Source organism: Ischnura elegans, chromosome X (genome assembly GCF_921293095.1).
Source record: "Ischnura elegans chromosome X, ioIscEleg1.1, whole genome shotgun sequence".
NCBI lineage: Eukaryota > Metazoa > Arthropoda > Insecta > Odonata > Coenagrionidae > Ischnura > Ischnura elegans.
Window position 1 is genome coordinate 34,803,146 of NC_060259.1, and position 13,390 is coordinate 34,816,535.

Consider the following 13,390-nt stretch of genomic DNA (forward strand, 5'->3'; position numbering starts at 1 on the left):
TCCAATGCTTCCTCCGTTAAAACTTCAATTGTAAGAAAGGATTCTTTGGGAATTCCTGCTCCATGTATCAGCACTTTATGTACCATGAGCAGCATATAATGCCAACCATAATCGATGTACAGCTCAGCTTTTGCCATGCAATACTGGCTTAAAGCTTCATTATTTATCTCATAGCCGCAGGATAGAGATTTTAACATCACTGAAAGTCTATGGATAAGTCTTTCATCGATACCTGTCGTGAAAATTGCAAATCACATTAATAATTACATTTCATACACATAAAGCATTTATTTGTAGATTTTTCAAAATTATGGAAAGGGGTCCAATATTTCTTACTTATATATTACAATTTTATATTTACACGTAATTTCATCTTGTCTGAAATGAAATCCTGAATTAAAACTCCACTTTTAAAAATATGATAATTGAGATTAATGAATGATTATTTTTATACACTGCATATATTCGCCGACTGTGCATACACGGTAATCATTTGCACTCACTAGATGCGAGAGGGAGATATTGATATACTTCTGGAGGGAATTTCATTTCCTTCTGCAACCAGCTTTTGAACGTCTCTTTGAAATGCTCACCTGTCCTCGGGCTTTGATTCCACTTTCTCAGGTATTTCGGGAGAACATTCTTCGCACAAAACGCGTCAAAATATTTTTGGCATGCTTGATTTAATTCAGTCGAAATCTTGTTTTTAAATATTCCACGACATATTCCTTCTTCTTCGCTCACGAATATTCTTTTCTCTCTGTATTTTTATTGTACACCGCAGGTACGAAAAAATTTGCGGCACCCATAATTCAAATTTAACAGGTACATTTACGACTGAAACGATGAATGTGATTTCTAAAAGTTGTCCATTTTTAACCAATAACAAACCGGAAATTGTGAGTTGACATTGAATAAAAAATGTACAAGCCTATATAGACTTGCCTCTGAGTTTCCGGCGTGTCCTGAAATTTGAATGTCAAACATTGGCAAACCAAGTGCTTTAATTATCTGGACAGAAATTTCTCGAGTTAGCCGTGTTAGCACAGTTCGGAGCACAGCACTTGTTCACTAAGAAAATCCTTAAATAAAACCGAGTGGGAAATGCTCACCGCATCCATGCAATGGCTCTGGTGAGGGAGGCCGTCATCCTCATTCCGTTATTATTAAAAAATGCACTTACAAGATGCACGCACTCTTGGTGGGTTTAGACAAATTTTTCCCTCCGAATTCCATCCTATCTACTTCTATGGGCTGTTGAAATGATCATGTGAACAATTCTTGGCTTTAGGGAGCATTTATTTCTCTTAGCGCCAAGACCTTATTTCGGAATAACGTGCTGACAACGCTGTACAGCATGTAAGGGATCTCTTATCTATGAAAATATGAGGAAAGTTTTGCAGAGAAAAGCATCTTGTGGTTACTCTAAGGTTCTCGCATAGTGACTTAAGTAGTCGCTTTTGATCACTCATAATTTTTTCTCATTAAGAGCATGAAAACCGGCCCTAATTGGTTTCATGAATATTTGAAGGCAAGTGCACAAACGAAAAGTGTGCATACGATAGGCGTGAAGCACTTGATGTATGTAATCTTACAGGATGTAGAATTATGCTCTGTATACACCATGCAAGATCGACCACCAATACAGGAATATTTGAGCGATAATGCCACTCGGTCCTCCGCCGGCCAGCCGCCCTCAGCGGAGCGGTGCACCGCTCAACTTAAAACCCTCTAGATGTCGGATAGGCAAGTATAGGCAAGATTTTTTTTCTCCATCTTGTTGTACATACTCTTCCCAAGGATTCAGCATAGGAATCTTCGAGGAGCACGGAGGAGCATAAAACTATATCGACACATTTGACTAAAAATAGGCCCAAAAATAGCTATCATTATAAATAATTAAATATTGTTATAAAAAAATACTGAAACGAGCAAAGTTTACCGTGATATTATGCAAAAAGATGCAAACATACCGTTTAAAAATTGGTAGATGAATCTCATGAAATTAAAACAGTCATATATTAAGTTGAATTTCCCTAAAATCGACCATTTCCATTCGTCGGGCGATTGGCCTGAACATGCCCATGTTTGACGGGTTACACAGGTCAACATAATAATCACACAGACCTATTAGGTACGAAATATTGTAGGCCATATCCTGTAGAATCCGAATACATAATTCAAAGCTTCCTCGTAAAAAGTCGAAAAAATGACTTTTGGCCACCTTTTTTCGATTTGGGACCACTGTGCAACGTTGCCATCACGGCGGGAGGCCACCCATGAAAGAAAAGTCAGGGCAGACTGGTATTCCGGATTGTCACCGCGTCACCACACGTATAGAGTGCGATCCAAGTAATGGATGATGATAAAAGTATCTTATAGGACATAATACCGATAACTGTCAGCATACCTGATCACCATTATGTTCATTGTACGTTACAATTAATATTTTTTTTACACTAGTTCCACTAAAATTGAACAATTTCGGGAATTTAACCTGCCGTAACTTTTATTTTTTTATTTTCCCTCGGTTATGCTTACCTCTTTCCCCGGTCCCTCAGCATAAGCTTGCAAATACGCAATGAGGCATTTCCTAGGGAATGTATCGTAGGCAACCCACACAACACGATACTCAAAGGCTTATATTATGGCTGTTGAGTCACTTTTGCAATGGCCTGCAGTGGCGTACCTAGGAATATGACTTGGGGAGGGATTGGATGGCCTGAGGTGGCGACCTCTCCCCCCAGGCAAAATCTGGTAAAATTTTAGAAAAATGACATGCCAGGAAATATTTTTACACCATTTTGGCGCTAAAATTGAATCTCCCGCAGATTATGTGTCAAAACAAGTCAATAGTTTTAAACGTTTTTTTTATTTCTATGAGGCTCTGGGGGGGATCTATCCCCTCATCCCTCCCCATAGTTACGCTACTGATGGCCTGTATTTTGGTTATCTCTACTTGTATTTTGTTGATTATCAATTAATACTAGATAGGATAATTTCTATGTATCAATTCATGTCTCTATACAATTATTCGTTTTTTAATAGAGATACATATATGCAATTATGTTTTTCACCACCGGAGTATGAAATTTATGATTTTTGCACTACTGGGGCTATCATTTTTGCGCCACTTTTCATGATCCCTATCAACAAATATGACCTTATAATTTTTTTAAATGGCTCCAGAGATTCAAAGGCCTTGAGAAAACCTTTCCAGGGTTACAGTGAAAGTTAGAAAGGCAGAGTGCATGGAGATGAAGACCATCAGTAAGGAAAACCTGGAGAAAGCTGTTACACTCACCAAATGGGTTCAATCAGTTGGGCACACTGGCAGCATTCACGGTCTCAATGTCGTCAAATTCACGGTCTGTTATTATGCCAACAATAAGACAATCACCGGCCGAATATTAACTAAAAATTAACGTATGCAAGAGACGTCGTGAATGTAAGCGCAGCAATGAAAAGTGATATCTGTTATGATGTCACCTATCGTTTGCAAAATTCAGGGCCAGCTCAAGGCCCAACCCAACCGCGCTCTTGCCCAGACGCCCAATACCATGGCCTCCTTTAATATGCAAATGCCCTTAGGACCTTCTGTCTGGACACCAGAAGTCCTTTTTTAAATCCTCGCCGAGAGATTCTTTTTTGTACACGTTATAACTGCACGGTAACCAAAAAACCCTTACCCAATCTTTCTGAGATCGCAGAAAATATTTTGTTAAATTTGTTTATAGAATGTAATAAATCAAAAAAACAAGTTCATATAATTATAATGCACTTGGTTTGAAATATATAAAGACAAAATAAATACCTGCTGAAACATGTTATTTTCACTTTCACTTCATTATTCACATAAACTGAAACGAGGTGAGCCTGCCCCTCGCTGGGTACGCCCATGATTCACATAGATTTAAGATTCACATGGATTCAAGATTCACTCAGTTCATTATGAATGATTTGAAGAACCGAATCATTGCCATGAATCAAATCCCATGAACCAAATCCACAAAATAAACTGAAATTCCCACCTCTATTGGACAAAGCGTGAAGAATATACTTAGGAGAATAGCCCATTACTAAGATATTCCTCAAAAAGAGAAGCCTCTTAACAGCATGGAATATAAGCATTGAATAAAGGAACCAATTCAATATGAGTTAAATTTAAAATGTGTTCCTTTATTGAAAATTGCCCTTGTGGAAAAAAGCAATGTCTGAAGACCGTTTTCAAGAAATTTTGCGTTTTCTATTAGATTTGACATAAAATCAACAAGGCCAAATAGACTGGCTGCAGACAAATTTGCACTTATATCTTAGGAGTGGAGCAGTCTCATGCTCCTCACCTCGGGTTCAATATAAAAACAGTGAGGCGTGCTAAATTTCAGGACCCTATAAAGCATAGCAATAAACGAAGTTCCCAACTTTTCCCCACAAAAACCCGTCATCCATTTTTGCAATTTATTCCAAGAATGCCTGGTAAGTACGGGCAAAAAGCTTGGTTAGTTGTGGATAAGGATAAACATGACTTCATAAATGTTTTTCCCTATCTTGGAAAATATCATCTCTGGCCAAATGATATGCGTCCAAAATATCATGTGGTGATACAGTTGATTTCCATCCATTTATGAAAAAGAAGGAATACATATAACTTGTTTATTTACTTCTCTTTACCTTGAGGAGACTGAGAAGAAAGCTTACTAGTTTAGTTGGAGCTATCAACAGAACAAGAGGGAAGATCACGACTGAAATCAAAACCTGTCACTTGCAGCTACACGAAACAAGAGTTCAAAAAGAGGATAATATCACTTTTGCAATATTTCACGGCAGGAGAACTAAAAATATTCTTTTAGTAAGTACGATGCAGCCAAATGTGACCATTAAATTAGGCGCTAAATGTAAACCAGAGACTGTATTAATATATAGTGGAATTGAATTCAAAGTATATAGAGTAGACCAAATGGCAAGGCTTAATTCAGAGAAACCTGCTGCACGAAGTTGGCCTCCTCACACTTACAGTAACATTCTGAATCTCGCTGGTGTAAATTCTTTCTTTTTCGTTGGAGACGTAAAAAGTTGTAAAAACTCTTGCCATAAGTTTACTCTGACCTTTGTAGCGAAGATTTTAGCTGCTAATACCCTTGCACGCAAGGGGAATTCGCGGATCACAGAAGAAAATCAATGACAAGGTAGGTTGGTACGCAAGAAATGTCATGTGCACTCGAAATGTAAAAAAGTAGGTAAGGGATTCTAAATTTGTAAAAGTTGTAGGAAATGTGTATAAAATAATGTACATTTTTAGAGCGATAGGTGGCTACATTTTTGGGTTACCAAAGCTCTTCCAAGGATGCATAGTAGCTGATTTTGGTTCACAGACTTCTTTCTCATTGATGTAATCGGGAATTAAAAAATTTTAAAAATTAAGTTATCAGTTTTTTTATCACCATTTGAAATGACACTACGTCAACCATCGTAAAATACGTCTTTCTGTAGATTGTATCCAAAAAGCAGTGAAAACCTTCATAAGTAACTGATACGTGAATTAAAAGGAAGACCAACTGGTGTTATTGAGAGATAGATTTTCACAAGAATAGCGTAAAAAGAGCAATATGAAATGTTATCATAATACATCTGATGGTAGAATAAAGTCCTTATTTATAATTATTTTGTAACCCTTGATTCATTTTAGCAAAAATACCATGAAGTGAATAGCACAATTAGAAAAGAACAAAGGGGTCAAATTTGACCCCTCCAGCCTCCTGTGTTGAGCGAAATTTTCATTCTCCTTGTGTTAAGCTGTCGGTCGCCTCCTCAAAATACCATACCACCATGTAAAGCAGAAGAATTACGTAAATGATAAAGTTTTAGGTGATAGGAGAATTAACAGGAGAGCTGCGCTAAGCAGATGATGAAACTCATTGATGGCAGATGATGATGAGTTTCCTCAGTAAGAATGAGAAGCAAAACCTAGAGAAAGGCAATGAAAGAGCTGGACAGAGAACTTTATCATATGTTGTCGGCACAGCCAGGGGGCACAGCTGACCGAGCTCACCAGGAAGACTGCAAAGGAAGGAATCTAAGGCTCTTTGGTCAGCTTCATGCTTGATGGTAGCAACCACCTCAGTGTGGACTAGAAGCTCATATGTGTGTGAGATGAATGATCTCACCCAGTCTAATAAGTACTCTACATATTCTTCATGCTTTAGCCAATTGGACCCAAGGTGTAGAAACAAGCTGTTAATTTTGGGTGGTATCAAACAAGTATGCACTTTTAAAAAAAAGCAAAATCGGCCACAAGATGGTACTCCTTATCGCTACAACAAAATTCTGCGGTGTCATCACACTGACACACTCTTACTGCCTTGAGTGCCTCCTCACTGGTCCAACCAATTAGTTTGGCCATGCTTTCCACTCGGTCAAGGAAAGCAACAACACTCACCAGTGTGGCTAGTGAAAATGTCGATGCCGCAAATGAGGAATAGTTGCTCAACAATGGAGTTGAGCTCTGAATCGGATTGTTGAGCCAAGCACTTAGCTCCATGTTACCTTCAACTAGGAGGTTTAGTTTACCCCCAAAGTTGTCAATGATACTTTGCAGCGGCACTTAATGCCCCTCAAGTCTCATTCAATAGGGTGGTTTCCTATTATTTTTTTATTGCCTAAATAGAAAGATTATTACTCCTGGAGTACGTAATTCACGCTTTTAGATTTTTAAATGACTATATCTATTTTTTGCGATTAAATAAAAAGTGACAATTTTCAAGCGGGCGAAAACGCGACGGCGAAATAGGAATGCTGGGAAACGTCCGTGTGACATATTTCTGGTTCCAGCTGTCGGCATGTGAGGTGACCTTGGGGTGAGGCTTGAGCGCTGATACGACGCAGGATACTAGCAGGTAGCACTTGGCTTAAATAAGAATTATTATTACCTTATCGAACGAAGGAAACCTTCCGACCTAAGACAATTTTAATAAGTAATTATTAAGAGATTTTTCCCTGAGCTCTGTGCCTCATACATGCATTAGTAATCTCAGACGATGTAAAACTCCTATCTGCTCGTATAGAAACTAGGTCCCTGTGACGTCACGTAGAGCGGAATCGCATTGGCACCAATCTGGCCTTTTTCAAATGAGGTTAAAATTGACCATTGCCATTCGCCTAAACTGGGATTTCTAAAACCAAATAATTTGTATATTATGAATTCACTAATGGTGGGTAACGAATCGAAATCAATGCATTTCGTTTTCTTTGATGAAGGAAACTACCCTATTCACCATTTTCCCATGTGATGCCCAGAATTTCCAGTATTATCCCACTTCTGGCCAGCAGTTATAAATTACAGTGGGGTTTGCTGGAGTGCCCAAGGGGAGCACATGCAAAAAAGTTAAGGAATAGTACACTCTTATCGCCTTTTCACAGAGCACATTGATTCTAGTACACGTATTAACCCTTTCGCATCAGAAATTGGGTGGAGCTGATGGGCATTTTCATATGCAAAACACCTGACATCAGGTATAGCTTTTCACAGCTTCTTTTATCAATGCTGGTGGTGGTTCTCGGGTATTGCCGCGTAGGTAACATTTTCACTCAACGTTTCACTCCTCCTACTGGGAGCGTTATCAAGAGAATCAAGAGAAATTCAATTCAATTAATCAATTAATTAATTAATTCAATTAATCAATTCTCTTGATAACGCTCCCAGTAGGAGGAGTGAAACGTCGAGTGAAAATGTTACCTACGCAGCAATACCCGAGAACCACCACCAGCATCAGGTATCGCTGTCGCAGATTTTTGAATGCAAACGACCGGACGTCAGCTCTGGCCGACTCAAGGGAAGGGAAGTGACCACTGAGGTAGCAATTGTCTGATGAATTCAGGCCCAGCCTGAGACCCAGCTTGGTGAGTCCTTAGGGCCTCTCCTTGGCAATTACCCCAACCCTCCCACTCATTTATGATCATCCTCACCGCAGGAATCCGTTGCGAAGTGGTTATATTGTCAATAGTTTTTCAATGATATATTTTGTTTGTTGCATACCACAATTTTTTTATACTTTGAAATGAATACTTCCTTTTGTTCGGTGCACAAGTAACTTAAAACGAAATTTTAGGTGTTAAAAATAATGGATTTCCGGACTTATAGCCTTATTACCTTGTATTTACTAACTTTGTTATTATTAACCCTTTGGCTGCCGAAGCATCAAATTTTTTTTCTGCTACTCTGTGCGGGACATGAGTTGTGAAGATATTTTTCCGTAGATCCCAGGCGTGTGTCTAGCAGGTAATGGACCCTCATAATCCAGGATTGCCCACCATACCCCCTGACAACAGAGCATGAATACAATTGAGCCCTTTCTAAGAATCATAATTGGAATTTAAATATTTGAACATGACTTTTTGTAAATCAAATGTAAATGGATTGTTTTTCCTCAAATTTGGCCAGCATGACATTTTTATGAGCAATTTTTTATCAAACAGTAATGAATTCCATTGATTTTATCCATACTCTTCGATATTTCAACCATATTTCAGCCGATTTCAACTTTGTGAAGCATTTCGCACATATTTTTGGGTGCAGCAGGTAAAGGTATTGAATAATTAAGTTTATAATAGGCATTCTTACAAGAAAACATTGTATTTTTGTCCCTTAGAAATCAATATTTGAATGATAATCTCTGAAACAACCCATATATTAAGCTTTCTGACAGTCTCTGTACCAAAATTACATGTTTTTTCTCTTTTGGTCCCTTTATTTTGTATAATTACACATGAAACATACTCTCTGGGGTTTTTTTCTGCCCTCACAATCAGGTATTTTTTCAGTAAAATTCCTAGCCTTTAATCTTTCAGGAACATTAGCACCAGCCTGGAAGTTTTCTTGCAATATTGTGTCATCGGTTCCTAAAACACTAATTTTTTTTAGTACCTGATCCATATCCATTTCACTATCCATAGTGAAAATAAATGAAGAGATTTACAAGATATCACTTGAGTAGGTACTTGATTAGGAGCAAACTAACACCACCGAAACTCTGAAAAAACTGAGCAAAGATCAATTGAGCATGTGGAGAAGGCAGGATATTCAAAGGGAAAATCATTCGGTGGGAAATCCAGAATGAGATTATAATACTCAAAGGAAAGAAATGTCTGTAGTAATTATGCAGGGGCTAAAGACCTACCACCGAAAGTATAAGAAAGAGAGACCAATGCTTTCAAATAAGTTTCCCCAGCTAATGGACATTGACAAGATAAATAAATTCCTAGGAAATGCTGCAAGGATTCGGATTCGTTGGAATTGTTTTAATCATGAATGCATCATGGAGAGAAGGGAGCTCTCTCTCGGAGAAGGGATAACCTGGGTAGTGCTCCCCGTGATGAGGGTGCCCAGTCCACGAAAGACGCCTTGGTGCTCTCTGCCATTAGGTTTGCCCGAGTTCAAGCAACCACGGTAAGGATGGCAATAAACTCCCAGGAAAAAGAGAAAGTCTGGAAACGTGGAGAGGGATAACCACGGCAAACATAGCAGCTACTTTTGCCGCAGTCTACTGGGTGAACATAGCAGATACGTTCATAGCAGCAAAAGGGTTAACACTAGGAACCCGCTTAAACAGTGCCTAGAAAATGCTAGAAATTCTTTTAGAAGAGTAAATTATTATATAATAGAATACAATATTTGATTGAAAAAAACACTGGTAACGCAAAAAGTAGACCGTTGATTTGTGCTGTGATGGGGTTACAGGGTGTAGTCCTGTGGCCGGGGTATGGGATGGGCACCGCGTTGAGCTGGGGATCGAAAATACCAGGATAACTCCAACCCAAAAAAGCTTAGCTTCGTACAAAGAGGTTTAAAATATTCTTATGCTACTCGCAGCAAGGAAATCGCTTTCCAACTGTAGGCGCCATCAGGAAAAGGTTAAGCTATCGAATTTCATGATATGTTCTCGCAAGTTTTTACTGCTACACTTCAGCAGTAGCAATTTCCATCTAATATAATCTAGAAAATACTTTTTCTCTCAAAGGTAGCTTTGAAAGACATCATCATTTCTCTGGACAACTTCACATCTTCTGCATATTCTAAATAACAATCTGTCAAGCAGTGAATAATTGTCGACCTTGCATCTTTGACTAGAAAATCCTGGGCCCTATAGAGAGATCTAGAGGGGGCAGTTCTTTTAAGGGTCTGGGCCCCCCCCCCCAGACCCTTAAAAAATATACAAGATTTTTTATATGGTCCCATTATCATTGCGTTCGTTTTGTATTACGGGGTATCCTTGTGCCCCCATCCCCAGAACAAAATCCTGAATACGGCCTTGCTTGTGCCCCCCCCCCCAGAAAGAAATCCTGGATACCTCACATTTCATCGACTAATTATTCGAGGTTCAATGGCTCGGAAGGTTCAGATGGTCAACTCCATGATTAATACATTACTAATACATTATAATGTATTCTCCATGGTCACCTCCGTGAATTCAGTCAAATATTTCCCTCGCAGATTCGCCTCGCATTTCGCAGTGCAACGAGCAACTGTCTGGGGCGGGCATTTCAAATAAAGAAAATAAAGTGTCACTGTAAAAAAAATGCCTTATTTTAAATGCCTCTTACGAAAAATTGTTTGCTCTGTTATAGTTAGTAGCAAATATAGGAAAAACGCCACTTTAAAGAATTATGCAGGTAGAACACAAAGCAAATGTTAACTCTCGGTTTCATTGCCACGTAAATGAAGCATTCAATGGAAGCTGTTGCCATGTAAACCGATTTCTATGGCAACCATTCGCCATAGGACATATTCAACGCAATGAACTATTATTAAAATTACGTTTTTCACGCATGACTGTATGTATGTTGTATTATGTATTGATCTAAATGAAGGTTTACGTAAACTTTCTTGTTCTGCCATGCCGGTCTAATGTATGAGCATCTTAAGTTTACGATCTCTTACATTTCCGAGGGATATGAGATTCACAAACTACATGTTATAATATTCTAGATGATTCCATGAATTTAATAGACGTAAAAGTTTTATATTTTTCCGTAACTATTCCCGTCTAATTCTGATTAATGCACGTCGCGGATAAGTACAAATTCTAGGTGGTGGCAAAAGCAATTTAAGGGCACATAGGATCTTCGCCTCCCTGTACACTGTCCTACCTCATGAACTGTATGTATTTTATAGTCCACTTAAGTTTAAGGATACACGCCTAAATATTATGTGGCTGCATGAAGTGCTAAATTAAAAGTAATGTGTATATTGCGTTCAGCGGCACAGCGAGGGGGGTTTTAGGGGATAACCCCCCTACCCCAGAGCTCAGAGAATATTTTCAGTTAAATCTATTTTACTTAATTGGATTGATTTTACTAATGGAATAGTGTAAGGATTAATAAAATATCCCTCAGAAAGCCGTAAAACTCACCATTTTGAGCCATCTATCTTAAAATTCCGCAATTTATTTATCTCCCACCTACCGCTTACCCTGGTGGGTATTCCATACCCCCACACACCCCGGTATTAGTTGCTCCTACCCCCCCCCCCCCCCCAGCTTTAATTCGTAGCTACGCCCCTGATCGCGTTTAACTTTTTTTAGCCATGAATTTTGAGAGTCAGCCTATTAATTCCTGTATTGGTGCATTTTAAAAATTGTTCTCGATTACGTTTACGCAAAGAAAATCATTGAAAGCATGTTTCCACCTTAGATTGATGTATTTCATATTTATAGTTCTTACGTGATTCTCCTCGATTGCAATGGATATCAAGAGGCATTATTTTAGGCCGCCATCTATAAATTTCGCAGTTTTCTAGCTTACAACCACTATATTCAATTAGCGTTGAAAGTAGTATTTGCATGATTCAATATTTGCCGCGAATTTATCAACGGCAGTTGACCGTTCCGAAATAACTGCTTTGTTTACGGTGGCAGTACTGTTTTCCGTGCCGTTTCTCGGTAGCAGTACTGCTAGTGAATTTCGGAACGCGCCAATAGCATATATATTGCAGTATTTTGATAATGGCTTCCACATCTTGCTTTCAAAAAGTTTTTCAACTAGAAAAAGCCCAGAATCTCCCATTTCAACTCATCACTTACTTACGTTGTAAGGGCTCCGGGCTTCGGGGGTCCCCACAACGCTCGCGTATATCATGAAGCGGCTGGCATGCACTGGAGCGATGGTAGCGCCTCTTCTATCTCCCCCCCCTCTCTCTCTCTCTCTCTCTCCCATTCTCTCTCTCTCTCTATTCGTAATCTGAACGAGGATACGTCCACGTCTCTCCCACGCTTAAGCCAAATACGACGACGAGTTCGTTTTTTCCCTCGTCCACTCTTCCCAAAGTCTCCGTTCCATAGCGAAACCCGATATCCACGCTGGTGTTTCTGGGTAGTCGATATCCAAAATCATTCATTGGGAAAAAATATCAAATTACAATGTTTTGGTATAGTTACACATCTCACTTGAGCGAGTTTTTGAATAAGGGGTATTTATTACCATGGGACTCAGTACCACGGGCGGGAAGAAGGGAAGGAAGCTTTATTGGAGGGGGGAAGTTGCGCGCGCACGGCACTAGTATTCTTTATTTTTTCTCGCACAGATAGCGAAATCCTAAGTAGTTCAGTGAATGCTGGTTTGGCTAGAGAGAGTTTCGTCCTCTTTGAAGTGTGAAACGAGTTTACAAAAGCGGTTCGCAGAAAAGTAATGAGATGGAGAAAAAACTCTTTTATGTTAATTATATCTCAAAAACTTAAAGTTCTTGTCTGAACAAGGACAGTGGTTCCTGCAACGATTTACCATATGCAATGAGAGTTTGTATTCAGATTCAGGTACGATGAAGCATTCGTATATTCATTTTAATAGTTTAAAAAATACCGTCTTGTGACGCGCCTCGAGTCAACTTACCGTGAGGTTCTATTTAAATTTTTTGTGCGCCTAGTTTCTATTTTCAATATATTGCGCTAAACGCAAACAAGGAAAAAACGATCTACTATTGCAAAGCCTGCAGTGACACGCCTGATACCAGAGGCAGATCTAAGTTTGGACCAAAGGAGGAGAGACCCGGGGGTCAAGGGAATTCCCCCTGCCGAAGAGGTTCCGGGATATTAGATATTTGGGATTTTCAAGACTCAAAAACGGCGGTTTTTGAATTCTTTGATAAAGAAAGACACTACTAGGCACATGTAGTAGATCGTTTTGTTAGTAAAAGTTTTATGTTGGATATTTACATCTACATACTACCCCGCAACCTGCCTCAGTAGGCGTGTGGTGAGGGATGTCAGGACACCCGCTGCATTTATGTAAATAGGAAATGTTCTTGCGAACTTACGCCTAGGATTTATTAGAACTTATCTGTTCGCCTAAATACCTATCTCTATTATTTTATCGTTTTCGTCATACCTGGAAATAAAGTGGG